General features: G+C 32.5%; 1 long non-coding RNA gene across 1 annotated transcript in view; it reads left to right on the plus strand.

The window, feature by feature from the left end:
• Window positions 1–17,369, plus strand: part of LOC118555490 (uncharacterized) — a 502,574-nt gene that overhangs the window by 136,103 nt on the left and 349,102 nt on the right. The window contains exon 2 of the long non-coding RNA XR_004927005.2: window positions 12,759–12,812. This is a non-coding gene — a long non-coding RNA (uncharacterized LOC118555490). The remainder of the gene's footprint in view (window positions 1–12,758; window positions 12,813–17,369) is intronic.

The following is a 17,369-nucleotide window of genomic DNA, read 5'->3' on the forward strand; positions in this document are numbered from 1 at the left end:
AATATATCTGTAATCACTCCTTAGTGGAAAGTAATGAGTAGAATTAATAGAATAATTGTTTCTAAGGAAAAGAAGATAAATAGCAGATAGGTAAATACATATATCTGTATGATATATAGAGACATTATATACAGATACATACATTTTTTGTAATTAATTTACCTGAGCAATACAGAAATATGTAAAATATGTCTTTTACCACCAGGTCCCCCAATTAACAAATATACATAATTTAGTAAATACATTTCTAATGATATTTCTAGTCTTTATATTTATATGGCAATAAAATAACAAAAATTATAATAACTAACATTCTAGGACTTCCTGTGTGGCAAGCATTGTGAAAAATATTTATTGATATCTTCCTAACAACTCCTTTGTGATAAATGCTACTGTTTTCTTAATTTCATAGATGACTGAATTAAACCACAGAGATGTTAAATAAGTTTCCCTATATAACACAGCTATAAATTGTCTGAACAAGGATTTGAACCTAAACATCTGGCACCAGATGGCTCATTCTTAACCATTAGGACAGGTGATTAGTTAATTTGCTTATTCAATAAACAATTGTTGAACAGGACTATGTTCCAGGCATAGTTTTAGACCTGTGGGAGTATAGCAGTGAATTCTCTTCCTTCATAGAATTCATGAATTAGTGGTAATTCAATTAGTAAACAAGACAAAAATCTTGTATGCTGTATCTTGGGAAATATAAAGAAACAAATGATAAAGGGGAGAGGATTAGGGTTAGGGTACACATAAAAATAGGATAACCATTTCATTAAGAAAGTGAAATTTTAATGAAGACCTCTAAAAACTGAGGAAGTGAAACAAGATGTTATGATGGGAAGGATTATTCCAGGCAGTGGGAATAGCAAATGTGAACGCCCTGAGATGGGACTGGTACTGGCATTGGGAATGGCAAGATGGTCAGTGTGTTTGTGACAGAAGAAATAATATGGACTATAGTAGGGGATGATGTAAGGCTAGATAATGGGTCCTGAAGACCCACAGTATGAATTTGGTCTTTACCATGAAAGGAGTGGGAAATGATGGGAAAGTTTTGAGTAGAGAATCAATATGCTGTGAATTCCATTTTTAACAGGTACACTGATAAATCAGTTTTATTAGCTTTTCAGTTTTCCCATGGTAATTCGTATATTGAGGTTTTCTCAAATAAATTGAATGTATGTATTTTCCTAGAAAATCATTCTGGGATAAGCATGCCATGTATTTTTGTTTTGTAGAGTTTTTATTTCAACCCTGGTTGTTCAGGGTTCAGGGTGGAAAAGGTATAGTTCTATATGTTCCATCGGCTGTCTTGATTGCATCTTATATTTAATAACATATGCCCTGAGTATCTTAAGTTGTAAAATAAAAATTTTTCTTAAATTATGATTTGACATTCTAATTTCATTTTTCTTTTAAGAAAAGTTAAAATTGAAAAAGAGCAAAAGAACTGCTAGTATGTACCAGTTTACATGCTTTAAGCCTCTAGCAATGTAATGTGTCAGTAAAAGTTATTTTAACAATAAGAACATTTAATTATTTCATTTAACATAAAGTCTAGAAACAGGCCATGCTAAATTCTGTAGGACTCTGTCAACTTTGCTTTATGTTGTGGCTGTCTTATGATTTAAAAGAAGGGGAGAGGGGGTGCAGGGGGAGGAGCTACAGAAACCTCCTAGTATGTATCATGTCTTAAGTATTAGCATACAAGTCAGAATACAAAGGCCCTATCTTTTTTTCTTTTTAAAGATTTTATTTCTTTATTTGAGACAGAGAGGGAGAGAGAAAGAGCATAAGTGGTGGGGAGGGGCAGAGAGAGAGGGAGAAGCCGACTCCCCGCTGAGCAGGGAGCCTGATGCAGGGGGCCTGATGTGGGAATATCTTTTTATCAAGGAGAAAGATTTTATGCAGAAGACTCTCAAAAGACTTCTCATATGTCTCATTGGCAACAAGTTAGTTCATCACAAGCCCACCTCTAAAGCACATTGCACAAATGAATAAATTAACACCATTGAGCTAGACTAAAGTTCTGTATTTAGTCAGGTAAATCTTTTTCCTGGTCTTTCTAAAGAAACACATAGCCATTACCAACGTGTTTGTACACTAAGAATGTGGACATACATAGACTTTATGGAGATAACTGGGCTCTTACTCTGAATTTACACTAAACTAATATGCAACACATGTTCACCTTTCAGAATGGGAGCTTATAAAGTTCAACTGATCAGTTGAAATTTGATTAGATTTACTCACAATATAGTCATGTGACTCTGTGACCTGCTATGTACTTGTTTCCCCAGTTTCTGACTGGTTAGGTAGAATGGACATATTCCATTCAACCTTGCAGAAAAAGCACTTCACCCTCATGACCAGAATAAGGACCATTAATACCGGAAATGTTAAACGAAACCTTTATATTGGCCCTCCTATCAAAATAGCATTATGTACATGTTCATATGGCAATTCATTTTTACATGACTAGGGAAAAAACCTTCAGGCTGCCTCACCATTAACTATTTTTGAGAAGAAAAGAGGGGAATTTCTTTTTGTATTTAGTAACTATACCACCTGATATACTGTGTTTTGTTTTGTTTTTTGGTGGTGGTGTATGTATTTCCTTTTTAAAATAATGGGAATTATAGTACTAAGAGAAATTGAAAATATATCAAAATATTTAGGGTGCAATTAGTGCAGTACTGAGAAGGACATTTATAGGACTATATGTTTATAATAGAAAAGAGGAGGGCACCTGGGTGGCTCAGTCGGTTAAGCGTCTGCCTTCAGCTTAGGTCATGATCCCGGAGTTCCAGGATTGAGTCCTACATCAGGCTCCCTGCTCAGCGTGGAGTCTGCTTCTCCCTCTGTCCCTCACCCCACTCTTGTGCTCTCTCTCTCACTCTCCCTCTCTCAAATAAATAAATAAAATCTTAAAAAAAAAAAAAACAAAAACGAAATGCCCCAATCAATAATCTAAGTTCCTACCTTAAGAAGACAGAAAAAGGAGAGCAAAATAAACCCAAAGTAGGCAGAAGGAGGGGAATAATAGAGTCACAGCTCAATAAAATTGAAAAGAGGAAAACAGTTGAGAAAATGAACAAAACCAAAAGATATTTCTTTGAAATAATAAATAAAATTAATGAACCTCTAGCCAGGCTAACCAACAGATCTCTCTTTCTTTCTCTCTCTCTCTCTCTCTTTCTCTCTCTCAATCACAAAAATAACTAATATCAGAAATGAAAGGGAGATCACCACTACAAATCCCATGGACATTAAAATTAAAATATAAAATGAGAAACTCTATGCTCAGAAATTTCATAATTTATATGAAATGGGCCAATTCCTTGGAAGATATGATACAGTCTACCAAAATTCATGCAATGAGAAATGAATAATATGAATTCACCTAAATATATTAGTGAAGAACTGGATCAGTAATTAATAATCTTCCAAAAAAGAAAATACTAAGCCCAGATGGTTTCACTAGAGAGTTTTACTGACATTTGAGGAAGAGATGATACCAATTCTCTATATTGTTTTCCAGAAGAGATTGCAAATCATTTGATGAGGCCAGGATTACCATAAAACTAAAATGAGATTAATTATGAGAATGGAAAATTAAAAACCAATTATTTCTCATGAACACAGATGAAACATCGTCAACAAAATAATTAGCAAATCAAATCCAACAATGTTTAAAAAGAATTATCTATTATTGACCAAGTGGGATTTATTACAGTTATGCAAGTCTGGTTTAACATTTTAAAATAAATCAATAAAATCCACAGTATCAGTAGTCTAAGAAAAATTATTCAGTAAAATCAGTAGATGCAGAAAAAGTATTTGATCAGATCCAACACCCATTCATGACTAAAAACTCTGAGCACTAGGAATAGAAGGGGACTTTCTTGACTTGAAAAAGAACACATGCAAAAACTTCTAGCAACAGCATGCTTAATTGTTAAAAGTTGAATGCTTTCCCTTTAAGATTGGGAACAAGACAAGAATGTTTGCACTCACCATAATTATTCAAAATGGTACTGGAAATTCTAACCAGCACAAGAAGCAAGGCAAGAAAAAGCATAAAAGACATAAAAATTGCAAAGGGTGAAATAAAGCTGTTCTCATTTGCAAAGGACATGATAGTTTACATAGAAAACCCTGAGTAATATATACAGGAACCCCTACAGCTAGGTGAATTCAGCAGGGTCTCAGGATACAAGATTAACGTAAATAAAATCAATCTCATTTCTATATATGAACAATGAGAAATGGATACCAAAATTAAGAAGAAAATACCATTTATAATTGATCCAATGAAAATGAAATGCTTGGATATAAATCTAATAACATGTAGGATATGTATGTTGAAGATTACAAAATCCTCATGAAAGAAATCAAAGAAGACCTAAATAAATGGAGTAAAATATCATGTTCATGGATTAGAAGACTCAACATTAGTAAACTGTCAATTCTCTCCAAATTGATCTATAGGCTTAATGCAATTCTTACTAAAATCTCATCACGTTCTTTGTAGACATTTTAGGCGTATTCTAAAAATGATATGGAAAAGAACAAGACCTAATATAGATACAACAATTTTGAATAAAAATAATAAAATGAGATTAATCACTCTGCTTATGTTAAGGTGTACTCTATAGTTAGAGTAATTAAGGCATTTTGGTACCAGAAGAGGGATACATAGATCATTGGGATAGATCAATGGAAAAAAATAGAAAACCCAGAAGTAATTCTGCACAAATATGCCTTACTGATTTTTGACTAAGATGAAACAGCAATCCATCCAATGGAGGAAGAATAGCACTTTCAACAAAGGATGTTGGAACAATTAGAAATCCATAGTCTTTATCTCAATTCTCCAAAAAAGAACGTCAGACTAAACCTCAAACTTTATACCAAAATTAATTCAAAATTGATCATGGACTTAAAGGTAAGCATGAAAATACAGAACATCTGCAAAAAAAGTAAAAAAGAAACAAAGTTAGGGCTAGGCAAAGAGTTCTTAGACTTAACCTCAAATGCATGATCTGTGCAAATGAAAAATGGACAAATTGCACTTTTTTGAAATTAAAAAAATTTTACTCTATGAAAAACCCTATTAAAAGGTTGGAGAGACAAACTACAGACTTGGAGAAAATGTTTGCAAACCACATTTCTGACAAAGGGCTAGTATCTAGAATATATGAAGAACTCCTAAAAATCAGTAGAAAAATGCAAAAAGTCCAATTAAAAAATGAGAAAAATACATGAATAGACATTTAACTGTAAAGTATATACAGATAGTAAATATATAGATGAAAAGATGTTAAACATCATTAACCATTAGGGAAAAACAAATTAAAACCACAGATATAACTATTATCCATCAGAATGGCTAAAGTAAAGAATAATAACACTGAATTCTGGCGAGGTTACAGGAAAATTGAATCACTTATACACACTATTGGTGGGAATGTAAAATAGTATATCCATTCTGGAAGATTATAATAGTTTCTTAAACAATTAAACATATAATGGGGCGCCTGGGTGGCTCAGTCAGTTAAGCATCTGCCTTTGGCTCAGGTCATGATCCCGGGGTCCTGGGATTGAGCCCTGCTTCTCCCTCTCCGTTTTCCCCTCCCCCTGCTTGTGTTCCCTCTTTCTCTCTCATTTGCTTCCTCTCTTGAATGAATAAATAAAATCTTACAACAAACAAACATATAATGACCATATGTGGCCTGGCAAATTTAATCCTGGGCATTTATCCCAGAGACCTAAGAACTTACATTCATACAAAACCTATAAACAGATGCTCATAGTAGCTCTATTTATAATATCCCCAAAATGAAAGCAACCCAAATGTCCTTGAGTAGGTGAATGGTTAAATGGTCTGCTGTAAATCCATGTCGTGGAATACTACTTGGCAAACAATAAAATAAAAAAATGGATTGATAACACAAAACTTGTTTGAATCTCAGGAGAATTATGTTGATTAAAAAAGGCCAATCTTGAAATACAGTATGTAGTTATAATGATTAAATTTATATAACATTCTTGAAATGATAGGATTATAGAGCTGTAGAACAAAAATTAGTGATTGCTAGGGGTTAGGGAAAAGAAGGAGAGAGGTGGATGTGGCTATAAAAGGGTAGTACAAGGCATCTTTGTGATGAAACTGTTCTTATACTGAATATGGTGACAGTTATAGGATTCTACATGTAAAATAAAATGGCACTTAACTGAACACACATGCACACACACATATGCACACATGAATTAAAATTGGTAAAATGCAAACATGGATGGTAGATGTATCAATGTCAATTTCCTGGTTGTATTATCTTACTGTAGCTATGTAAGATGTATCTTTCTCTGTATTATTTCTTAGAACTGAATGTGAATCTACAATTATCTGAAATTAAATAGTTTTAAAACTACCTAACAAACATTAAAAGAATAGCTTTTATAATTTAAAACTTTTAATATCTTCATTTTTAAAAAAAGATTATTTATTTATTTGAGAGAGAGAGCGTGAGCGAGGGGTGAGGGCCAGAGGAAGAGGGAGAAGAAGTTTCCCTGCTGAGCAGGGAGCCCTATGCAGAGCTAGAGCCCAGGACCATGGGATCATGACCTGAGCCAAAGGTAGATTAATGGACTGAGCCACCCAGGCACCCCAAAAACTTTTAATATCTTTAAAAACAAAACAAAGACTTATTAAATAATCTAGATTAGAGCATAGATAATTATGTATTATTCAAATTTACACTAAACTTCAATTTTTAATACTTTAATTACTAAACTATTATGTAAGCTGTATTTTATAATGTCAATGAAGAAAAAGAATTGAAGATAATTTTTGTATGTCTTAATTCTTTTAACTATCTACCAGAAAATGATCAAAATGTGACATTTTCATTCCTAAGAAGGCCGTCTAGTTGTGCCTCAAGCGAATTGTAAACATGTGAAACTCCTCCTAATTGAATTGGCTTATTAGGGTATTTGTGAAAGTTTAATTCATGCAAGTGACATTTAGTAAAATATATGTTTTCCCATTTGTTAGCTTGTTTTTCCTTACTCAACAGTATATCACAACAAATTTACCACAAAGAGTAACTTGAACAGTTGCTTGTTTCTGAGGACATTTTATTTGCTGTTTTTATATTCATAAATGTCTTGATGCCGGCTCTAGTAATTTTTCATTAGAAAATGTATCTCTTATATAACCAATTAAACAAAACAGTCTGTGGTTTCTTTAATGTAATTGCTAACTATATGTAGTTCTGTTTATTTTGCAAGCACCTAGCATATAACCACATTCAGGTATATTACCAATGGTAATAAAAATGCACTTAGGATGTACATGCTAAATACTGCCTCTATTATCTTTTGGTTCAGAATCAGAAAAGAAACGACCAAAGTCATTGAAATTTATTTCAATGCACTCAAAATACAAAGTAATTTTTAGAATACTAATATAAATGTATTTGTTGGTAAAATCATGAAAAAAGTAATACCTTTGGGATAAATTTGGCATATAGGAAGACATTACAGATACTAGAATTCCATATATTCAATTAATTTTAACCCTATTTCTAAATATCTCATATCGAATCTATGCAGCAGAGTATGTTCATTTACGTGATCCATCTCATGCTTGAATGGTCCCTTCAGTCCTGGGAGAGTGAAATCAGAAGCCTGGAAGCAGGGATTATTTAGCGTGCAGCATCATAGAATAATGTCTTTTATACCCAAGGTATCTTTAAAGCTATTGGAATCAACTTTTTACCAAGTCAAACAAGGCTTATATTCCATAAATGCAGAATATCAGTAACATCCCAAGTAGCCTTCCCGGATTTTCAGTATTTCCACCTCTCCCTCCCAGCAATAGCCTTTAAACACCAACATCTATTTGACAGTGTGTGTTCTTTTATTTGTTTTAATATATCACCTAATGGATATATTAAAAAGCCAAAGCCACTCTGGAGGGCAGATACCTAAAGGAAACTGAAATAAAAGATGTGAGGATAGGGCAAATCCTTATTTTGTGAAAGTTTGGAAATGAAAATTTGAACCCTCAAGAGATTATTATTGGTAAAGGTTTCACTTGCCTGTCTTTCACTTAATGCTGTTCTTTGACATTCTCCTTTTATAGTCTTCCTTTCTGCTACACCCGCACTTCCCCATCCTTCTGAGGATGCTTCTACCCTGTATACTGTTTCCCTTAACTTTGGTTCAGTAACTCCTTCTCTCTCTAGATATGTGTGTGCTCTGAGTGGTTTTTCAAAATACTCATCATAACCAATTCTATTTCATAAAGACTGTAGGATGAGTGGTACTTGTTTCTTTCCATTTCTATTCAGTAATTTTGTGTTTACAGAAATCTGCATTATAATAGTGATAAAAGAGAATAAAAAATAATAACCTATGTGTTTCAAATAAGAAGCCCTCCTAAATTCCTCTGTCTTCTGATTTGTTGGTACATTCTGTCTCCGGTAAAGTCAAGATCATTAGGAAGAAAATTTCAAATTATTTTTATATTTCAAGAATATAAGTCTGTTTATGTAATAATTCTAACTTTACCAATAAACAGAACTGAGTCCCCCTTTTATGCCAAATACTCTATTAGGTGTTGCAGGAACCCATTAAAGGAAACACTGGAACTTTAAATAACCTTCTGAAAATAAAAACACAAAACTATTTTACCTTAAACAAAATGAAACAATTAATTGAGGCAAATTAATATTAACAAAATGGTAATTGACATAGGATTCGGGAGAGTCCTAGTGCAGTGAATAAACTTAAAACATATTGAAAAAATAAAATAATATGAATGCATTATTTGTTTACCACAAAATAGGACATTAATATTTGAGGTACCTAATAAAGTATGAATTCTAAAGATTTAAGCCAAGTTTGTTAAAATAGACTTTCTTCCGAACTTCTGTAATTGTGTCTAATGTGTCAAGAGTATATACCATTGATATATCCATGTAGAATGACTTGTGAGGGCCATGTGTAGGTCACAAACATATCAATTCATATTCCTACATCTTTCCCCCTAAATTTTCCTTCTTATTTTGTAGAGATGGTCAGAACCTCAGGTCACCACTAAAGCCCTAACAGCCCTCATTGAGTTCTGATGTCAAGCTCTGAAGGCAATTTTTCTAGCTTTAGCATTTGCCTATTGGCAGGCTCCCCAGGAAGTTATGCTGGAAGATTTTAAATTGCCCTTGGGCTTGTCATACAATTTCTCTTCCAGAAGCTAGGATTGAATAGCTGTTCTCTTTTCTTTCACTCGCTTTCTTTTTATTCTTTATTATTTCCCCTAAATTTTATTCTGTTTATGTAGAGGAAAATGCAAATCACCTTCAATGGCAAAGACCGTTTTTATTGCTATGTTTGCACTTATATAATCAAACTTTTAATTTGGTTTTACTAATGAAGGTGAGCTCTCCCTCCTCAAATCACCCATTCCTCCTTTGAAATGCACTTATAAATAATGAAAATCATAATATTCTCCATGAAATTCATTTAATTTTTCCTAGTTTTTCTATATTTAGTGTATAACTTAGAGAAAATAATTTGTACCAGTATCACTTCTGGAATATTATTGGGACATAAGTGAAATTTCCACTTCACTGTGTTTACTTCACGGAGAGTAAATATGTCTGAATTTGTGATAATCTTTTCATAAGGGATGTTGTCTAGGGTTAGGCAAAATGTATTTGTTATCCAAATTGTAAAAAACACACATATATGCTGAAAAATTAACTTGTATGAAAGTGGCATACTTTACTAAAATGGGAATATGTGAAATTTAGTACTAATAAATTTAATCAATAACTTTTAAAGGAGTGTAAATTTTATTGGATTAGTTTCCATACATTTAAATAGTTTTTAAATTATAAAACTATATTTCACAAGTTTGAATATGAAAATGGAAGTGCTTTGTAGAAATTTTAATGGTCAGTGTATTTTTGTTTTAGTTGCTTTAATGTGTTTAACATTTCATATTGAGTTAGACAGAGATAGTTTCTGACCATTCATCTTCTCTTAAATTATAACTTTATACAAACCTTAGATATGGTGTCATTTTTTTTTCATTTAGAAGATTTTAAGTTTTTTCTTGTATTTTTAAACAATCATAAACTTACAAAAACAAGAGGTAGAGTATAGAAAAATTATTCCTGAATTATCTGATAGTAAGTTACTAATCTTATGCCCATCATCCCTGAATACTCCAGGGTGTATTTTCTATAAATAAAAGGACATTCTCCTACATAACCATAGTGGGACCAATATAATAAGGAAATTTACATTGATACATTACTATCATCTGATCTTTACAGCCTCTTCCATTTTACCAACTGCCTCACTAAGGTTTGTTAATAGGGAAAGTGTCCACTTCAGAATCACATACTGAATTTAGATGTCATATATTTCTTTAATCTCCTTCATTCTGGAACAGTTTCTCAGCCTTTCCTTGACTTTGAGTAGCTTAATACTTTTGAAAATTACAGCCTAATTATTTTAAAGAATGTCTCTAAATATGAATTTGCTTGATATTCCCTTATGATTATATGCAGGCTACACTTTTTGACGAGAATGTCACAGATATGTGCTGCATGATTTTCATTGCATCCTATCAAGTTGCACAAGGTTTCCATTTGTACCGTGATTGATGATGCTCACTTTGATCATTTGATTAATGTAGTGTCTGCCAGACTTCTACACTGACAACTTATTTTTACTCCTTTGTAAATGTGATTTAGAGAGAGGCACTTTGAAAATATATAAATATCTTTACTCATCACACTTTCAACTTATTTATTTATTTGCTGTTAATATTTATATGATGGGTGACAAAAACAAATCCCAGTTTGCCCAGGATGGGGGGTTTCTTAGCATTTAGTCTTTCGGTACTAAAAGTGGAAGAGTTTTGGGCATATGCCTTGTCTTTATGTTGAAAAATGTTTCTCTTTATATTGAGTAAATACAAAGAAATGAAATGCCCGGGAATTATGGCAAGCACATACTTAATATTTTATGAGACTTCCAAATATTTTTCCAAAGTAATTGTACCATTTTAAGTTCCTACCAGCAATAAGTTACATTCTAGCAGCATCATATCTACTACAAAACTTTGTATAGACAATTCTTACCATTTTTGCCATGCTCATAAATGTGTAATTGTGTGGAGTCCCTTATGATTTTGGTTTGCATTCCCCTGATGACAAATGATGTTAAACAGTTTTTCATGTGTTTATTGGCCAACTTATCTGTCCAAATATTTGTACTTTTTTAAATGGGTTGTTTACCTTCTTATAAGTGATTCATAAGATTTCTTGATATATTCTGGTTACAATATGTCAGATATATGTGCTGAAACTATTCCCATTTTGTGGCTTGCATTTTTGTTTCCTTAATGGCATCTTTTGAAGATAAAGTGTTCCTATTTTGAGACTCCAGTTTCTCAGGTTTTCAATTATGACTTGCATTTCTTGTGTCTTACCTAAGAAAACTTTGTTTACCCAAGGCAACAAAGATGTTCTTTTATGTTTTCTTCAGGAAGTTTTATAATTTCAGCTTTTAAATTTAAGCTCTGACCCATTTCAAGTTAATTTTGCTGTATGTTCATTTTTCTCCTAGATGTATAACCAAATACTTCTAGGATGATTTTTTGAAAAACCTTTTCTTTTACCATTGAATTGCCTTGACATCTTTGTTGAAAATTAATTGAAAATATATAGTTGGGTCTATTTCTGAATTCTATTCTGTCCCATTAATCTGTGTGTCTGTTCTTTCACCAATATCATGCTGTTTGATGATTTTACATTTATATTATGCCTTGAAATTGGGTAGTATAATCAGACCACTGGACACTTCTTTTTCACAACCACTTTGGCTCTAGTGGGTCATTTATATTTCTATAACATTTTAGAATCATCAGTTTCTCCAAAAATATCTGTAGTAATTTTGATAGTTATTGCCTTGAATTGATATAATGATGGATTTTCCCAAAGTATAACAAGATATGTTCAATTTTAGTGTTCTTTGAGTTGGCAGTGTTCTGTAGATATCGCATGGCTTTTGTGAATTTATTTCTTAGTATTTTATTTCATTTTTCTATTGTGAATGAAACTTTTAAATTTTTACAGTTGTTTTCTGCTTGTTTAAAAAGCATGTACCTCTTTTCTTACTAATGGAATATAGGTAGTCTAACTTTTAATATCATTTTCAATTAACTATGTCTGCTATATCATATTAGGGTCAATCTTTGTTATTTTCTTGTTATAATCATGAGTCCTATTGTCTGCTTCTTTGCCTACTTGATAGTTTTTAGCAGGATACAGACAATGTAGATTTTCCTTATGGGTGCTGGATATTTCTACACACTATAAATATTCTTGAGTTTGTCCTGGAATGCTGTCAATTTCCTCAGAAGCAACTTAAAACTTTTAGGTCTTGCTTTTAAGCTTTTCAATGGGACCAGTGCATTATTTTACCTAAGATTTGTTTGCCCTCCCATCTGAGATAAAACCTGTCTGAGTAATGCCAGTGTCCCGTAAAATGCGAGGTTTTCTGATCTGGCTGTTATGAACAAACATTATTCTTGGTGGTTTGTGAGCTGGGATTGTTTTTCCCTCTAATCCTTTCAGGTAACTCTTATTATTTCAGATAATTCATTATTTTTCAAGAATGTCACTGAATAGAGAATTCTGAATTGACACACTTCCTTTTTATTTCAGCACTGCAAAGATATTTTTTCACGAGTTTTCAACCTCCGTGATACTTGGTAAGAGGTAAGTGATCATTCTCATTATGTTTCATGTTTATGTAATTTATAATTTTTACATGAAAACTTTTTTTTTATTACTCCCTCTTTCCTAAAATCTCTCTGCTTTTGTTCACTCTCCCTAGCTCTCACTTAACATTCCCCCCAAGGTTTTATATCTATTTTTTGCTGCAGAATCAGCTTATTAAGAATATGCATCCCATCAGAGGTACTTCCTTAGTCAGGGAGATAACAGAAGGCAGGGAGATGACATATTTAAAGTATTTTTTAAAAAAATAAAGTAATAAAAATAAGTAAGTAAAAGGGACTATCAACCAAGAGATCTATTCCAGTAAAACTATCATTCAAAAACAAAAGAATAATAAAGACATTAACTGATTAAAAACTAAGAGAATCCAGTGTTAGCAGATCTGCTCTACTAGAAATACTAGTGGGAGTTTTTTTGTGCTGAACTGAAAGGACAATAGATAATGACTCACATCTGCATGGAGGAATAAAGAGGGTGGTAAAGATGATGACACAAGTATTAATGGTAGAATATATATAATCTTTGAAACTCTTAGCTTCTCTATTCTCATTTAAAAGATAACTGCATAAAGCAGTACCTATAAGACTATCTCCATGGGCTATGATGTATAAAGAGGTAATTGGTGTGACAAATAGTATTACAAAGGAGGGTAGAAGGGAAGGAACTATATTGGAGCAAAGACTCTGTGTACTAATAAAATTAAGTTGGTATTAATTGAATGATGTTGTTTTAAATGTTGGAAGTTAATTGGAATCCCAAGGGCAGCTACTAAGAAGTCCAAAAAATATAGAGAAGAAACAACACAGGAACTGGAATAATATACTAGAAGACGTCTACTTAAAATAAACATCTACATAAAGCCAGAGATTGGTAGAATTGGTTTTTAAAAAACTGATTCACTCTATCTTATCTACAAGAGACAAACTTTAGATTCAAAGAGAGCTGGAGTGGTTATCCTAACATCAGATGAAATAGACATTAAGAAAATACTACTACTAGAGAAAGAAAGGACATGGCACATGGTTCAATCCATGAAGAAGATGTAACAATTAATAATAAAAAAAAAAAAGATGTAACAATTACAGCCACATATGTACATAGGGACAGACCACAAAGTACATGAAGCAAAAGGGAGAATTGAAAAATACATAATTAAACAACATCCCTATATTATAAAAGGGAAACAGATTTTATTTTTTAAATTTTTTAGAAGATTTTATTTATTTATTTGACAGAGAGACAGCGAGAGAGGGAACGCAAGCCGGGGGAGTGGGAGAGGGAGAAGCAGGCTTCCTGCCGAGCAGGGAGCCCAATGCGGGGCTTGATCCCAGGACCCTGGGATCATGACCTGAGCCAAAGGCAGATGCTTAACGACTGAGCCACCCAGGTACCCCAAGGGAAAAAAAATTTAAATCAATGATCTAAACTTCCATATTAATAGAAAGAAAAAGAGCAAATTATACACAAAGCAAACATAGGAAATGAAATGATAAACAATAGAATGGAAGTAAATAAAACAGGAAGAGAATAATGATAGAGAAAATAATCAAAACTAAAGGTAGTTCTTCAAAAATATTAACAAATTTGTCAAATCTTTAGACTGACAAAGAAAAAAAAAGAAGACTCAAGTTACTAAAATAGAAAATGAAAGACAAAACATTAGTCCTGACATTACAGAAATAGATTATAAGGGAGTAGTGTCAACAACAGTATATCAATAAATTAGATAAGTTAGATATCACAGTTTTTTTCTGTGATGTTTGGCAGGAGCAGAGTAGCTATCACTGAAAAGCTTTTATATCTTGGTAGGCGTCCCTTTTCCTTGTCCTTTGGCTAGATATAACAGTGTTTTTTTGTTATTGTTTTGGGTATGCAATCAGTTGATATTTCCAGATTGCCTGCTTCTTCCGCTCCAGTGCTGAGATACAGGAGATAAAAAGAAACCCCAGGGAACTCACTACTGTGTCATTTCTTGTGTCCCGATGTCCCTAGCTGGTCTGTCTTCTCTTCACACTTGAGATTTTTTTTGTTTTGTTTTATATATAATCCTCAGGATTCTTTGTTTTTAATAATAAATTAAGTATTGAAAATGGGTTAAATAAGTGATATGGATTAAGGAGTGCACTTATTGTGATGAGCACTGGGTGTTGTATGGAAGTGTTGAATCACTATGTTGTACACCTGAAACTAATATTACACTGTCTGTTAACTAACTGGAATTTAGATAAAAAGCTTTAAAAAGTATTAAAGATAGAACAAAGTATGTCTCTTTAATCCTTCTGGAAGCATAAACATCCCTGAGTTTTAAATGTAGTATTAAAATCACCTTTTTGTTTTTATTATTTTGATATGTTATTAGTAGAAAACTTTACCAGTGTCATATTACTATTTGGAAATTGTAAAGACTTTCTGGCCTTAAACATGCTCATTTTTGGTAAGAGATTCATGTGCGATTGACAATTGGTCACTGTCATGTTTAGAGTATCTCTCTAAAGGTGTATTAGATAAAGTTTGTTAACTGGTTTGTTGAAATCTTATATATTTTTATAATTTTTAAATTTATTTTTTAATCTGACGATTAGAGTGTTATAATGTCATTGCCAAATTCTAGGTGAATTTGTTTCTCCTTGGTATTCTGTTCTTAGTTTTTTGTTATAGATTTCAAGCTTTGTTATTAGGTTAATGTAACATATTAGTTTTTATCTTTAGTTTTGAAAAATTGTTCCTTTTGTCATTATATAGTATACCATAGTATTGCTCTCATTATTACTTTTACCTGAATATCTATTTCTTCTGATAGTAATATTTCTTTTACAGATTTCTTTTGTTTAATATTTATCTGTTATATATTTACCCATTCTTTTATTCTTGGAGTTTTGAGTCACTTAATTTTAGTGTTTTCTTATACTTTTTCATTTTATTTGATTTTGTACATTTTAGGTGAATTTAATCCATGTTAGGGAAAATTGATATATTTAAACTGATTTCCACCATGCTTGTTGTGTTTTGTATTTGTCATAAATTGTCTTAACTTTATACTTTCTCATTTCTGACCTTCCATTCATGTCACAATGTATTTTTCATTTGATTAATTTTTTTGGTAATGGTTAACTTAACATTCTAACATTGTGTATCACTTGTAAAATAATTAAAGTTATTAAGTATATCTGTCTTCCTCACAAACAAGAAAATGACCTTGGCATGCTTAAACTACTCACTGAAATAATACCTCCCATATTCCTTGTTACTGCCTATAGTTTTCTCTCTGTTAAACATAAAATAATTTTACATAGTCTCTATTTTTTACAGGAAATATTGATTGGTTGATTTTTTTTAAGATTTATTTGAGAGAGAGAGAGAGGTGGGGAGGGGCATAGAGAGAGGGAGAATCTCAAGCAGACTCCTCCCTGAGATCATAACCTGAGCCGAAACCAAGAATCTGATGCTTAACTGACTGAGCCATCCAGCTGCCCCTACAGGAAATATTGATTTATATATGTTAACATGCCTATTTTATTTTACAAATATATTTTTCAGACTCCATTTAGACAGCTCAAGCAGTCTAGCTCAGGTACTTTGTCACACATGAAATGACATAGGGCCTGTCCACCTAAACAGTGAACATCTAGCCTCTGCTGGGTTTAGATCTGTAACTTTATATCTGTAGATGGTATGAAACACCACCACCTATGCCACCTCTCCAAACATGTGTTCTGATCTCCTTCTGCTTTAGTCTTCTCATTTGCTTCTCTTGTTTTTCAGTTTGACTGCATTTTTTTATCATGTTCACAATAATTTTTCTTTTTTCTGTTACTGGCCCATGGTTGATGGGGTTTCTTTCTGAAATCATACTACCATCAAAGGGAATTTGAGAATTTTATTGTTACTCTGCCATTTTCCTTTTAACTAGTGCTTCTTCAGTCACCTGGGGATATTGTTAAAATTTAGTAGATCTGGTGGAGCCTAGGATTCTGCACTTCTAACAAGTTCCCAGGTTTTGCCCATGCTGCTGGTCGATGGACCACACTTTGAGTAATAAAGCTTTAAACGTCTATACCATTTTCTCACAGTAATGAGATTGATGATTACAGCATTCTGCTTACTTTGATCAGGTTTGACCAAGAGCTTATTATAAGCTCTTCATTCTTCGCGAGTAGTCAAGTTTGCCCCTGCCTTGGAATTAGCTCCTTTAGGAAATAGAGTAGGCTTTCAATCATCTAAAAATTAATTTTGAGACAGTTGATGATAGGTGCATTTTCATCGCTGTTCTCTTAGAGTTTAAATCAAATTAAGCTCACTAAATGACAGAATGTGTCAGCTTACTACTTGTAACCGATCTATACAGATTATCTTGGATAATCAACCGGAAAGTAGTATTTGTGGATAAAATATATGTAGTAGTTCATGACCAGCACATGTGCTATAAGAAAGCATTTCTTTATTTTTCAGTTCTTGACTTCACTAATATCTTTAATGTCAGTAAATCCCTACTTGAGGAAAATAGCATCTCTCTATTTGCATCTATCTGTACAGCAA

Source organism: Halichoerus grypus, chromosome 12 (assembly GCF_964656455.1).
Source record: "Halichoerus grypus chromosome 12, mHalGry1.hap1.1, whole genome shotgun sequence".
Lineage (NCBI taxonomy): Eukaryota > Metazoa > Chordata > Mammalia > Carnivora > Phocidae > Halichoerus > Halichoerus grypus.